The sequence below is a fragment of the Pseudonaja textilis genome, chromosome 8 (assembly GCF_049901715.1).
Source record: "Pseudonaja textilis isolate UNSWEBS1 chromosome 8, rPseTex1.2, whole genome shotgun sequence".
Lineage (NCBI taxonomy): Eukaryota > Metazoa > Chordata > Lepidosauria > Squamata > Elapidae > Pseudonaja > Pseudonaja textilis.
The window spans coordinates 22,997,851-23,011,073 of record NC_141997.1 but is presented as its reverse complement, the minus strand read 5'-3'; positions in this window follow the sequence as shown (position 1 = coordinate 23,011,073).

Sequence of the window (13,223 nt, the reverse complement as noted above, 5' to 3'; positions counted from 1 at the left end):
CTCCTTGCAGAAGATCCTCCCGGCCCCGTGTTTGCATGCTCTACCCAAGAAGGAGGAGAAGAGTTGCCAAACTTTTCTTTCTTCCCTCTCCTTCACAGCCGAGCTGCTCGGAAGGCGGCTCCTGTGGCCTGTCTCTCGCTTTACAGTCTCCCCCTCACCATTACTCCTGCGTTGAGGTACCTTAAAGGGACAGGCTGCGGCGGCTGCCTTCATGCTGTGAAGGAAGAAAGAAAAGTTTAGCAAATCTTCTCCTCCTTCTCGGGCATACACACACACAGAGCATGCACACATTGTGTGTGTGTGTCGATGGAAGGTCCCAGCCTCATGTGTCCATGCTCTGTGTGAATGTCCGAGAAGGAGGAGAAGACTTGCCAAGGTTTTCTTCCTCCCTCTCTTCTGACACACTGACCAGGCAGGTGAGCAGTGTCACGTGGGGCAAGTGTCCTCCCAGCCAGCGCAGCCATGGGGATCCGACCTCATATAAATGCAAGTTTGCAGACACCCCAGGATTCCAGGCTTTGGCTGCAAGAACTGCAGACGGCCTTCCCCACCACACACTTCCACCTCCTACCACCCTATGTGAGGCAGGAGGCCTGACAGAAACCTCCTGGCCCAAAGACACCCTCCATGATGGAGCCCTTTCCAGAGAACAAAGCAAAAACATACTGATCCATCCCGATGGGGAGCTTCAGAGTGGCAGTGCCCTCGGGGAGCTGGGAAACCATCTTGTGCAACATAGCAAAATTTACTTTAGCAACTGGGAGTTGCTGCTTTGTGTTCTGCAAGTCCCCCTCCCTTTGGGAAATGGCTCTGGGTGGCAGAGAGGAACAGGATTCAACCTGGCTGCTTTTCTGCCGCCCAGAGCCATTTCCTGATGGGGACTTGCTGGACCCAAAGCAAAATTTTGCTGTACTGGAAACTCTCATTCTCCCAGCTAGACCAGCAAGGAAAAGAAGCAGCCGCTGACCTGGCCAGAGCTGACACGGAGCTGCTCCATGTGTTCTCTGGTGAAGGCAAGTGGGGAGGGGAAGGTGACTAGCGGCGACAGGTAGGGACCGGAGCTTGCTTGCAGAGCCTCACTCACCAATCGCGAAGGCAGGGAGCAATGGCTTGTGTGGCAGGTGGGAAAAAGCAGGCTGAAGGCAATCATGTCGCGCACGTGCAATAAGGACTGACTGGGCAGGGGGGGAAGGGGGGGCGGAGAGGGGCAGGGCCAGCTAGTGGTGCGATTTGCCGGTTCTCCGAACTGCGCAGAATCATAACAACCGGTTCTATAGAACTGGACAGAACCGGTAGAATCCCACCCCTGCATATACACGGGGGGGAAAAAGAATCCTTCAAATTTACAAGATGGATGGCATAAGGCATAAAGCTGTTACAGAATCTAGTCGTGCTGCTATACTTTGAAACCTCCTCCCAGAGGGCAGCATCAGAAACAGACTGTGAAGTGTGTGTGTGTGTGTGTGTGTGTGTGTGTGTGTGTGTGTGTCTGGTCTCTAACAATCCTTCGAGCTCTAAGCACCTAGCACTTATAAGCAGTATCCGGAATAATGGGAAGTGTTTTGTTTGAGCAATGAGAGGCTGAACCAGAGCATGAGTGCAACAATACTTTATTTTACAATAAAGGGCTGACCGTGCTTGCCAAGCCTGGAACTGGCTCGCAGCAATCAGCAACCGGTTGGACCCCGCAGCCTGCTTTTATAGCTGGCTGCTGGGGAGAGCCAACCAATGGGAATGGGGGAATAACGCCCACGTAAAGAGAGTGGACCTGAGTGAGAACTCCTTGAGTCCTCAGGACATAACACCCCTTCCCCCAGATGCGAACATGCATAGTCCTTGAGGTAGACGGGGTTTGTGTTGGCGCCCGGAACGGCGCAACTCGGGAACATTGTCTGTCTGTTCGGTACCAGTCTGTGATGGTCGAGCTGGCATAGTGTCGCCAACACTCTCTCTGGACTGGGCATCCTCGGGAACCACCGGGTTGGTTACTGGGGTCGAGCTCTCGTGGGTTGGATCAGGCTGGTCAACTCTCTGGGCGCTGTTGTCCGAGTTTGGGCTGACCGGAACGACCGCTGGTGCAGACTGGTTGCTGGGTACGATGTGGCTGGGCGGCGGATGAGGCGGTTCCCCTTCGACTGGAGACTCTGGATTCTTGTTGGCAAGGGTGCTGAGGCGCCTTCTAAGCTGGTCTATGTGTCTCCTCCAGACGCGACCATCCTCCAGCCTGACTCTATACGATCTCGGCCCGGTGATGGCGATGACCTCGCCTGGAATCCAGAGTGGGTCCCCAGCAAAATTTCTTGCGAATATCGGCTCCTGTAACAAAAAATGTCTAACCCCCGAAGTAGAAGCGAGGGGAGAGTCAGGGCAGTATTGTGGGTGCAATCTGTCCAATACAGTCCTCAGGCGCCGGCCCATCAGAAGTTCCGCTGGGGACTTATTGGTGACTGCACAGGGGGTTGAGTGCTGGCTCATCAGGAACCGTGCGAGTTTGTGGTGCCAGTCATCCCTGCCAAACCTAGCGAGGGCCTCTTTGGTGGTCCTGACGGCCCTTTCAGCCAACCCATTACTGGCAGGGTGAAATGGGGCTGTGAAAATGTGGCGAATGCCCAGGTTGGCAGCAAAACGGCTGAATTCTACTGATGCGAACTGTGGGCCATTATCGGAGACAATGGAGTCGGGTAGTCCATGTGTAACAACAGGCGCGTTAACACGTTGGTGATTGCTAGTGTGGTGGTCGTGGATAGCTGTGCCACGTCTATCCATTTGGAATAAGCGTCCACGACCACTAGGAACATCTTTCCATGCACGGGGCCTGCCAGATCGATATGGATTCTAGACCAAGGGGCGTTGGCGCCTCCCATCTGGTAGGGGTGGTGATGGGGGAGCAGGACGGGATTCCTGGCAAATGCTGCAGGAACTTACCCAATTGACAATGTCCTCGTCTAGACCCGGCCACCACACGTAGCTGCGTGCTAATGCCTTCATTCTCACAATGCCGGGTGTCCCTCGTGCAACGCTCCAGGACTCGGGCACGCAGCGAGGTCGGAATGACCACTCGAGTGCCCCACAGTAGACAACCCTGCAAACTGGACAGCTCCTGCATGCGAGTCTTAAAGGGTGCGAATTTGTTATCAACGTTGCCTCCCGGCCACCCCCTCCTCACCCAGTCGAGCACCTGGGCGAGCGCTTGGTCTGCCTTGGTTTTAGCGGCGATGTCAAGGGCGGTGATGGGCAGGTCCAACTGGGTGATTTCGAAAATGGCGTTGACAGGAGCTGGGTCTTCAGCCGGAGCGGGTAAGGGGCAGCGACTGAGAGCGTCGGCGTGGGATAGAGTTTTGCCCGGGCGGTGAATAAGTTTGTATGAGTAGGCCGCTAGGAAAAGCGTCCACCTTGTCATTCTAGGGGAAAGGACTTGAGGTGTCTGTTTGTCGCCGGCCAGTAGGCCCAGGAGGGGCTTATGGTCGGTGACCAGTTCGAAGAAATGGCCAAAAGGAATTCGTGAAACTTTTTCACGGCTGCAACAGCTGCTAGGGCTTCCTTGTCTATTTGGCTGTAATTACGCTCCGTGGCCAAGAGCGTCCTGGAGAAAAAGGCAATGGGGGCCTCGGCGCCATTGGGGAGTCTGTGACTAAGGACCGCCCCAATTCCAAAAGGAGATGCGTCTGCTGCCAGTATTAAAGGAAGGTTGGGGTCGAATTGGATGAGCACTGCCTCTGACGTAAGTAGTGATTTGACGGCATTAAACGCCTGGTCTTCTTTGTGCCCCCAGTGCCACGGTGACTTTTTGTCTAGTAATCTGTGTAGGGGTTCGGCTACTGAGGCTTTATGGGGCAAGAAGGATGCATAAAAGTTCAGCAGCCCTAAGAAAGCTTGTAGCTCTGTTTTGGAGGTTGGTGTGGGAGCTTCGTGGATTGCTCTAACCTTGGACTCCAGGGGTGAATGCCAGAGGCGTCAATTTTATAACCCAGAAAGTCCACCTGTCTAGTGGCAATGGCGCATTTTTCTTTTTTTTAACTTGAGGCCATGCTGTCTGAACCTCTCTAACACTGCTCGCACTCTCTGGAAGAGTTGGGGTCTGTCCCTGGCCGAGACCAAGATGTCGTCGAAGTAGGGTACTACACCAGGGAGGCCCTGTAAAATCCGCTCCATGAGGGATTGAAAAATACCTGGGGCAACACTTACGCCAAATTGGAGACGCTTACATTGGAAGGCACCCCTGTGAGTGACGATGGTCTGAAGTTCCGCTGTTTGGTTATCAACAGGGAACTGCTGATATGCTTGAGACATGTCCAATTTAGCAAAAATACTGCCCGGCTCGAATGTGTGCAATAAGTGCTGAATGACGGGCACAGGGTAGGCGCTAACTTGTAAATATTTATTGATTGTTGTCTTGTAGTCCGAGCAAATTCTCAGGCTACCATCTTTTTTAAGGGGTGTAACGATGGGCGTCTCCCACTTGGCGAAATCTGTTGGCTCAATGACCCCTTGTTTTAGTAGTTTATCCAATTCAGCGTCTAGTTTTGGTCGAATAGCAAATGGAACTCTACGTGGTTTTAATCTAATTGGGACTGCCTGGGGGTCAACGGAGAACGAGATGGGGGTTCCATTATAACACCCCAGCTCCTCGCTGAACACATCTGCGTAGTCAGCGAATAAGGAGTCAGTGTCTGAGGTTGAGACAGCATGGACTCCTGTTAACCCTAGGCCGAGGTGGGGAAACCAATCGAGCCCCAATAAGGTGGGTAGATTGCCGTTAACTACCACTAGAGGTAGGTGGCCTTTAAAAGCTCTAAAACTGACAAAGAACTTGCCTCTGCCGATCACGGGAATGGCCTTCCCCTGGTAGTCCTTCAGACCGAACTGGCATCTCTGAAGCCGGGTAGTAGATAGGCTGGGGTGGAGTCTCTTGAGGGTGTTCCACGAGATTATTGAGAGCGCTGACCCTGTGTCAACCTCCATGTGGCACGGTTTACCTTCTAGGGAAACGGAGAGAGAAATTTTACTAACAGCGTGGCAAGTACACCTGGCAAGGCGGTGCGTGCGACAGTTTAATACTTGCCTCTGTGGTCCCGCGTGCGAGGACGGGGGTCTGTGTGCAGCGCTTTGGGGGGCTTGGCAGACTCTCGCGATGTGCCCCCTCTTATGGCAGTTGTTGCAAGTGGCTCCTTTAAACTTGCAGGTGGCCCTTTGATGCGATCCCCCACAGGCTAGGCACAATGTGATGTGCTTGGGTGGACCGGTGTATTCTTGTTTGGCCCCTACCTGCGACCGTCTGTCATTGGCGAGGCGGTGGACGTTGTTTTCATCGTTGTGGGTTTCCTCCGCTTCCACCTCTTCGGAATGGACTGGGAACGATGCTAGCTTGGCACTTGGGCCCTGAATTTCGGTGGCTGAGTTCGTTGCTAGCTCGGCTGCTAGGGCCTCCTCGACCGCTTGCGCGAGGTTGAGGTCTTTTTTTGCAAGCAGGCGCCTCTGTAGATTGAGATCCTTGACCCCACAAACTAATTGATCGAGGAGCATGTCCTCCAAGTATGTTCCAAACCCGCAGTGCAGGGCTGCTGTTCTGAGGGCGGCCATATATTGATTGATGGTCTCCTTACTTGATTGCTTCCTCATACGGAACGTGAACCTCCTGGAGATTTGTGAAGGCCTGGGAGCGTAGTGGTTAGTGAGGATCTCAAGCAACTCGGACCACGGAACGTTTTTCAATTCTCTCGGCGCTACGAGTGCTGCGGCGGTATCGTAAACGGTGGCTCCGCAGTAGATTAGGAAATAGGATTTTTTCCGATGCTCTCCCGCATCCGCCAAGCCGACCGCATCGATGTAATGATTGAAGCGGTTCTTATACGACTCCCACTTCTCTTCATCTGGTTTAAACGCCGGGAATACTGGGTTGGAACTCATGGTGCTGGAACGGCTGGACTACCTGCGGAAAAAATCTCTCTGGGACTACGGGCGCTCGTGAGTGATATCAGCTCTGGAGAGGTTTTTTCGCTACTCTCTCTTTCTCTCTCTGGGTTACCACGTTGGCTGCTAGCCGTTGGAGGTGTCTTGATTCGCGCCAAAAAGTGGGCGCTAATGACTTCCTACAGCGCTGTGCTGTGTCTCCTACTGGCTCGAAATTCAAATGACACCCGTTTGAATTTCGCGCCAAATACAGAGCGGCTGCGGCTCGCAGCGCTTCACTTTCCTGCAGCGGGCTAACAAGTGGCTACAGACGCTTCTAACTTTTTGAACCAGACCGCTTTCTCTGGCTGCGGATCAGCGTTTGCTCTTTTTGATCGCTCGTTTTGTTGGCTGACCGCTCTCTCTGGCTGCGGATCAGCGTTTCCCTTATCGCCAGCCGATCGCTCTCTCTGGGCTGCGGATCGGTGGCTAGTGACTCAGCGGTTGCATGGTGCTTCTGGTAGCCATCCCATCCTCGTCGCCAGTGTTTTGTTTGAGCAATGAGAGGCTGAACCAGAGCATGAGTGCAACAATACTTTATTTTACAATAAAGGGCTGACCGTGCTTGCCAAGCCTGGAACTGGCTCGCAGCAATCAGCAACCGGTTGGACCCCAGCAGCCTGCTTTTATAGCTGGCTGCTGGGGAGAGCCAACCAATGGGAATGGGGGAATAACGCCCACGTAAAGAGAGTGGACCTGAGTGAGAACTCCTTGAGTCCTCAGGACATAACAGGAAGCAAGCATCCTATAATCTTCTCAGCTGTCCTTACCACTCTCTGTATGGACTTTCTCTCTGAGGCACTGCTACCACCAAATCAAACAGTGATACAGTTTGTTAAAATGTTCTCAATCGTGCCTCTGTAAAAGTGGCCAGCGATGCCTTCATGTGAAGATGTTGGGAGCAGGGAGGCTTGACCCCCTCAGGAGCTGTGAAGCGCTCGCCACCCCTCTGACACCCACCAATGCACTTCTCTTCCTCCTTACCAGAAGCGTTATTTTGGGGGTGACTGCAGGATTGGCCCACTCCCTGCTAGCCATCTCATCCTCAGTACTGACTCATCAGATTCCCACCACCCAGCACCAGTTTAGATGTTCCTTCCCGCCCCCCCAGGGACAGAGACAGGGAGAGGGAGAGGGAGAGAGAGGGAGGGAAAGAGAGAGAGACAAGAGACAGAGAGAGGGAGAGATGAGAGAGAGAAAGAGATGAGAAACAAGAGATGAGAAAGAGGGAGAGGGAGAAAGAGATGAAAAAGAGCGATGAGACAGAGAGAGAAAAATGAGAGAGATGAGAAAGAGAGAGTGGGAGAAAGAAAAAGAGAGATCAGAGAGAAAGAACAGAGTGGGGGAGAAAGAAAGGAACACAAGAGAGAGATCTGTTTAAAAGAAAATAGAAAAATGGCTCTTTGAGTGTTTAAGGTTGCAGATCCCAGGTTAGGCAAACACAATGGTTGCTAAGTGAACCTTGTGGTCATTAAAAATAGTCCCTTTTCTCCAATGGACATTTTTAACCAGAAACCAGAAGGAATTGTTGGAAACTGGCAAAAAACATAGAAAACCTCAGTCACATGACTGTGTGGGATGTTGTAACTGGTCATAAGAGTGTGTGTGTGTGTGTGTGTGCGCGCACACACGCGCTCATGGCTGTCAAAACTCCAAAAACAGGTCAAGTAGCTCTGGGTAGGACAGTCATAAATTAGAATACTTGCTAAGCAACTGGCCATTAAGCGAGGACCACTTATATTTGGTTTGCCAGTCACATGACCACCAAGCCACAGCCACAGAACCGGTTGTTAAGAAATTTGAATCCCACCCGTGTATATGTATACATTCGAACTAGACAGTGATGTTTCTCTGTGTCATATATGTGTATGTATGTGGGTGTATACATACCGGTTATCCTTTGAGAGCTGAATGCAACGAAATTTCATTATAATGTATGCCGATTAATGTACATTTAAAGTAACAATAAAGTTCTGTTCTGTTCTGTTCCATTCTATTCTTCCCATATTCTGGAATGCCACTCCTAGATTCTGGACTTTCAAGAAGCTCGAATTCTGGACTTTCAGAATTGCCCAGCCAACATGCTGATCGAGAAATTCCAATAGCTGAAGTCAATTCTTCTTAAAATGGCTGAAGTGGAGAAACATTGATGTCATCATGAATGAAGGCAAATATATGTGTCCCAGGATAATGTTGCAGAATCCAATCTGAGTTGGTCACCAGAACCAGAGGTTTAGTCTTCCAAGCTTTCAGACTTGTGTTGGAGCCCATTCTCTCTCTCCAGAATGCAGTGGAAAGAGAGTTTACGAGGATGGGCCCTAGCATAAATATGAAAGCTTGGAAGAATAAACCTCTGGTCCCTGTAACTGACTCAAACTGGATCCTGAAACACTGATCTAGTTGATCTATTCTAGCCCAACTCAAAGGGAAATTTACATTTTTAAACACCAGGTGGCAGTGTGGGATCTGTCATTATGCTTTCCTTCCCACTTTGAAGGTGTTTTTGGAAAGGTGAGTACCATTAATTTATTAGTAAAATATTGCCTTTTAGAAATATTTACAGATTCTAATAGTGGATTCAGATTTAATTATTTTTGGAAAATAATTTTCAGTGCTGCGCATTACATTATGTTACAAGAATTTAAATCTATTTCATATTTATCGAAGTGGAATATTATGATTAGGGAAGTTAGGCCTGGAACATGAGACAAGTTTATTATGATGTTATCTAAACTAGGGGAGTCCAACCTTGGCAACTTTAAGACTTGTGGACTTCAACTCCCAGAATTCTGGGAGTTGAAGTCCAAGTCTTAAAGTTGCCAAGGTTGGACACCCCTGATCTAAACACTTAAAGCAGGGGTCTCCAAACCTCAGGCTGCAGCCCACTACTGGGCAGTGGCCTGTTCAGAATTGGGCCACACAAATGGCTGGCCAGAGCACATGCACACAGCTCAACTTGCATACATGGGCTGGAATTTTACACTTAAAACTGGTCCTGGATTTCCTTTTTGAATATTGACGATTTTGGGTTCCCAGGAAGAAAATTGCCAATGCTGGCAGTAGGTGCCCATGGAAGGGAGGTGAAAACAGTTTCAATCCAAAGACAAGAACAGATAGTGGGATGAAATCCAGGATCAAATTTTACATTTAGAAGTGGTCTTGGATTCCCTAATACTGGACAACAAGAAATAAAGCATGAATATATATTACTGCATTAGCAGTATTCCATGTTACAAAAGAAAAGAGAAAAGAAAAAAAGATGGACAATTATCGGGACAATTACATTGTTTGTTTGTTTGTTTGAAAAGTCTTTTTTCATGCCCCATTGTTACAACAATTTTTTTAAAATCTAGTAACTTAGATATTCTCAAGTAAACATATATTGACAACCAGTTGCTGCAAATAAGATTCAGTTAATCTTCCAATGTTGTTCAGTTCTTTTCATCACTTCAAACAGTATCCTAAACTTATCACAAAGCTCATTTCCCTATAACTCAACTTTTCTGAACATTGACAGCTTTAAGATATGTGGACCCTAATTCCCAGATTTATGGGAATTGGCTACACATCTTAGAGTTGCCAAGGTTGGGAAACACTGCTACAGTGATTATAGTCATAGGTTAGTTTCTCTTCTTCCTTAAGTCAGTGGATTTGTCAGAATAAGAGGATTCTTGGTTGATCTGTTGTTTTCTTCAACAGATGTTCTGGCAAACTGCCCAAATTCATGAAAAACTGAATTGATATACAGTATTTAGGGTTGTTTGTTTTTTTAAAAACAATACTTGGACCAAATCATTTCCATGTAGTACAGTTTCTGTTTTAGCATTTCTTGTGGAAAACCACAGTTAAAGTGCTTGAATAAAGGAGCACTCAAACATTTAAGAACTCATCTATAGAAACCTCCTCATTGCAATTTGGGTCAGGAGCTTTTAGAGATGATATTAGGAAACCCTCTCTCTTAAACCTCTTTAAGGAGACTGATCAGTTGTTATACTTGATTATGGGAAGTAGGGTGGACTATTGCTATTCTGTTTTAGATTGTTTTGAGTTGCTTATTTTATTTGGGTTGCTTATTTTATTTGGATTGCTTATTTTATTTGGGTTTTCAAGGCTGGATTAGGATATATTTCATAATAATGTTTTAGCTTGAAAGTTGTATAATTCACTGTAACATCTATACATCTTTCTCTTGGGAAGGTACTATATATCATTGTGATGGATTTCATAAAACTCTTCCTGAAACACTGCTGAGCACCAGGGCCTGGATAGCTCCCAAAGCTCATGTACTGTATGTAGTCATCTAAAGTATAACCGTTCACTTCCTGATGGAAAGGTCAGACACCATAGAATAAGGTGAGGTATGTCTGATGATTTCCAAAAAGAATTATATACTGCCTCCTGGTGATCAACATAGCTAAAATACCACAGAGTATATTTCATATATGTATATGTATATGTATGTGTGTATATACATATATATATGTGTGTATATATATATATATATATATATATATATATATATATATATATATATATATATATATATATATGGATCTTTGGTTGTTCGGGTTTTCTCCCGCGTAAGATTCAAAGTATCTAGGCAACGTTTCGATGAAGTCTCATTCATCATCATCAGGCCTCTGTCTTTGGCTCTTGCTTTTCAGAGTGATGTGAGGTTGCAGCTGCTTTTTTTTTTTTTTTTTTTTTTTTTCTTTCTAACTGTCAGTGGGGGTGGGACTTGAATGGGTGGGGGTGTCAAAGAAGGAACCCCACTCAGACCAATAGTCAGCTCCATAGGCTCACCTCTACAAAACCTGGCCAAATTCCTCGCCAAACAACTACAACCCTATGCAGAATCCATCAACTCACATGTAAGAAACTCATTCCAGTTCATCGAAATCATAAAGAAACAAAACTTACAACCCAGCGACCTACTAGTAAGCTTCGATGTCATATCCCTCTTCACCCAAGTACCAATAAAAGAAGCCTTGACAGCCATCCAAAACAAATACAACCCCCCCAAGCACATCCTAGATCTGACCAACCACTGCCTATCCAATACATACTTCACCTACAATGGACAAAAATACAAACAAATAGAAGGAGCACCCATGGGATCACCCCTCTCACCTGTCATCGCAAACCTCTACATGGAACACTTTGAAACACAAGCTCTAGAAAAATACGACCACAAACCCAAACTCTGGCTCAGATACGTAGATGACACCTTCATAATCTGGCCACATGGGAAAGAAAAACTGAACAACTTCCTCACACACCTCAACAGCCTACACCCCAAGATACAATTCACCATGGAAACAGAAACCAACAATCAACTTCCCTTCCTAGATGTCTTGGTATACAAAAGATCCAATGGCTCCCTAGGACACACCATCTACCAAAAGAAAACACATACAAACCGCTATCTACATGCACTCTCACACCACCATCCAGCACAGATCAATTCCGTAGCCAAAACACTCATCTCCAGAACAAAATGCTTAGCCGATGAACAACACCAAAAAGCTGAACTACACACCCTCACCAACGTACTTACAGCCAATGGATTCCAAAGACACAAGATTACCCACCTAATCCAAAAAGAAACCCCAACCAAAATCCAAGACAGAGAACAAGAAAACGGCAAAGCCCTCCTCCCATATATAAAAGGCACTACAGACAGAATCAGCAAGATCCTCCAAAAACACAATATTAAAACATCATTCTGCACAAACAGAAAAATATCTACCATCCTAAGAAACCCCAAAGACAGAGTCGAATTAGAAAACCAAGGAGTATACGAAATCCCCTGCACTGACTGCTCTGCCACATACATTGGACAGACTAACAGAAGAATAAGTGCACGCATTGAAGAACATAAAAACTCAATCAAAAAAGAAGAAACGACCTCTTCCCTGGTCCAACACCTCAAAGCCACAGGACATAAAATTAACTTTAAAAATACCAGAACTATTGCCAAAACCGAACACTTTAACAGCAGAATAATCAGAGAAGCCATAGAAATAGAAAAACGCCCACACAGCATGAACAAACGAGATGACACCTCCCGCCTCCCAGCCATTTGGAAACCCGCCCTCATGAACAGACGAATACCTGCAACCTCATCACTGCCCACTCCAAACCCCTCCGAGCCATACATGAAGCAAGCCGACACCAACTATGGAGATGCAGCGCGACCTCGAACTCGAAGCCGGGCAGCAGGAAATCCAGCCAATCAGAACACGGCCAACCCCCCAACCAATCAAAACACAGCCAGGCCCCCCACCAATGAGAAGACACCCCCACCCATTCAAGTCCCACCCCCACTGACAGTTAGAAAGAAAAAAAAAAAAAAAAAAAAAGCAGCTGCAACCTCACATCACTCTGAAAAGCAAGAGCCAAAGACAGAGGCCTGATGATGATGAATGAGACTTCATCGAAACGTTGCCTAGATACTTTGAATCTTACGCGGGAGAAAACCCGAACAACCAAAGATCCACATACAAATACCCGCGAGAACCTCAGAAAACATATATATATATATATATATATATATATATATATGTATATATACATATATATATATATATATGAACATGACATAATTAAACATCTGTATATATCTTCTGCAATAGCTTAGGAGAAGATGGACTGCAGATTTTAGTAAATGGATGGCAGGTCACCTAAAAAGAGCATTTGGACTTAAAAGCAATGTAGAAATACGTAAGCATATAAATATGAACATAAACTATTTCTTTTTTATTTATTTATTAAATAATACAGTAGGTATTTGATTATATAGGAAGATTCACTTCCTCCCTTTCTAGTGACTTCTCTAGTCCATCCCTGTAATTGAAGTGTCTGGAATAATTTTTACTTGAAAATGAAACTTCAAGTGCATTAAACAGATGGTATCTCTTCAAACTAATGTTTACAGACATGTAACGTGTGGTAAATATTGAGAACTTATTAAAATCAGACAAATATTTTGGAGGACATTCAAAACACATATTATAATATGCTCATAGGTTTGAAAATCTTTATTGAAACTGTAAGTACATTGGACTTTATTTTCCTCAAGCTTTTTTGAGGAAATTTTTATCTACTACTCAGCACAACTCCACAATTTGTTGTTCTTTTCAGGGAGATGAACAATCAAATAAAATAGCATATTGCAGCCTGCAAAATAGAACCTGCAATGTGTGATTTTTTTTTATCGTTCATCTCCCTGAGCAGAGAACAACAAAATGTGGAGTTGTGCTGAGTTGTGGATC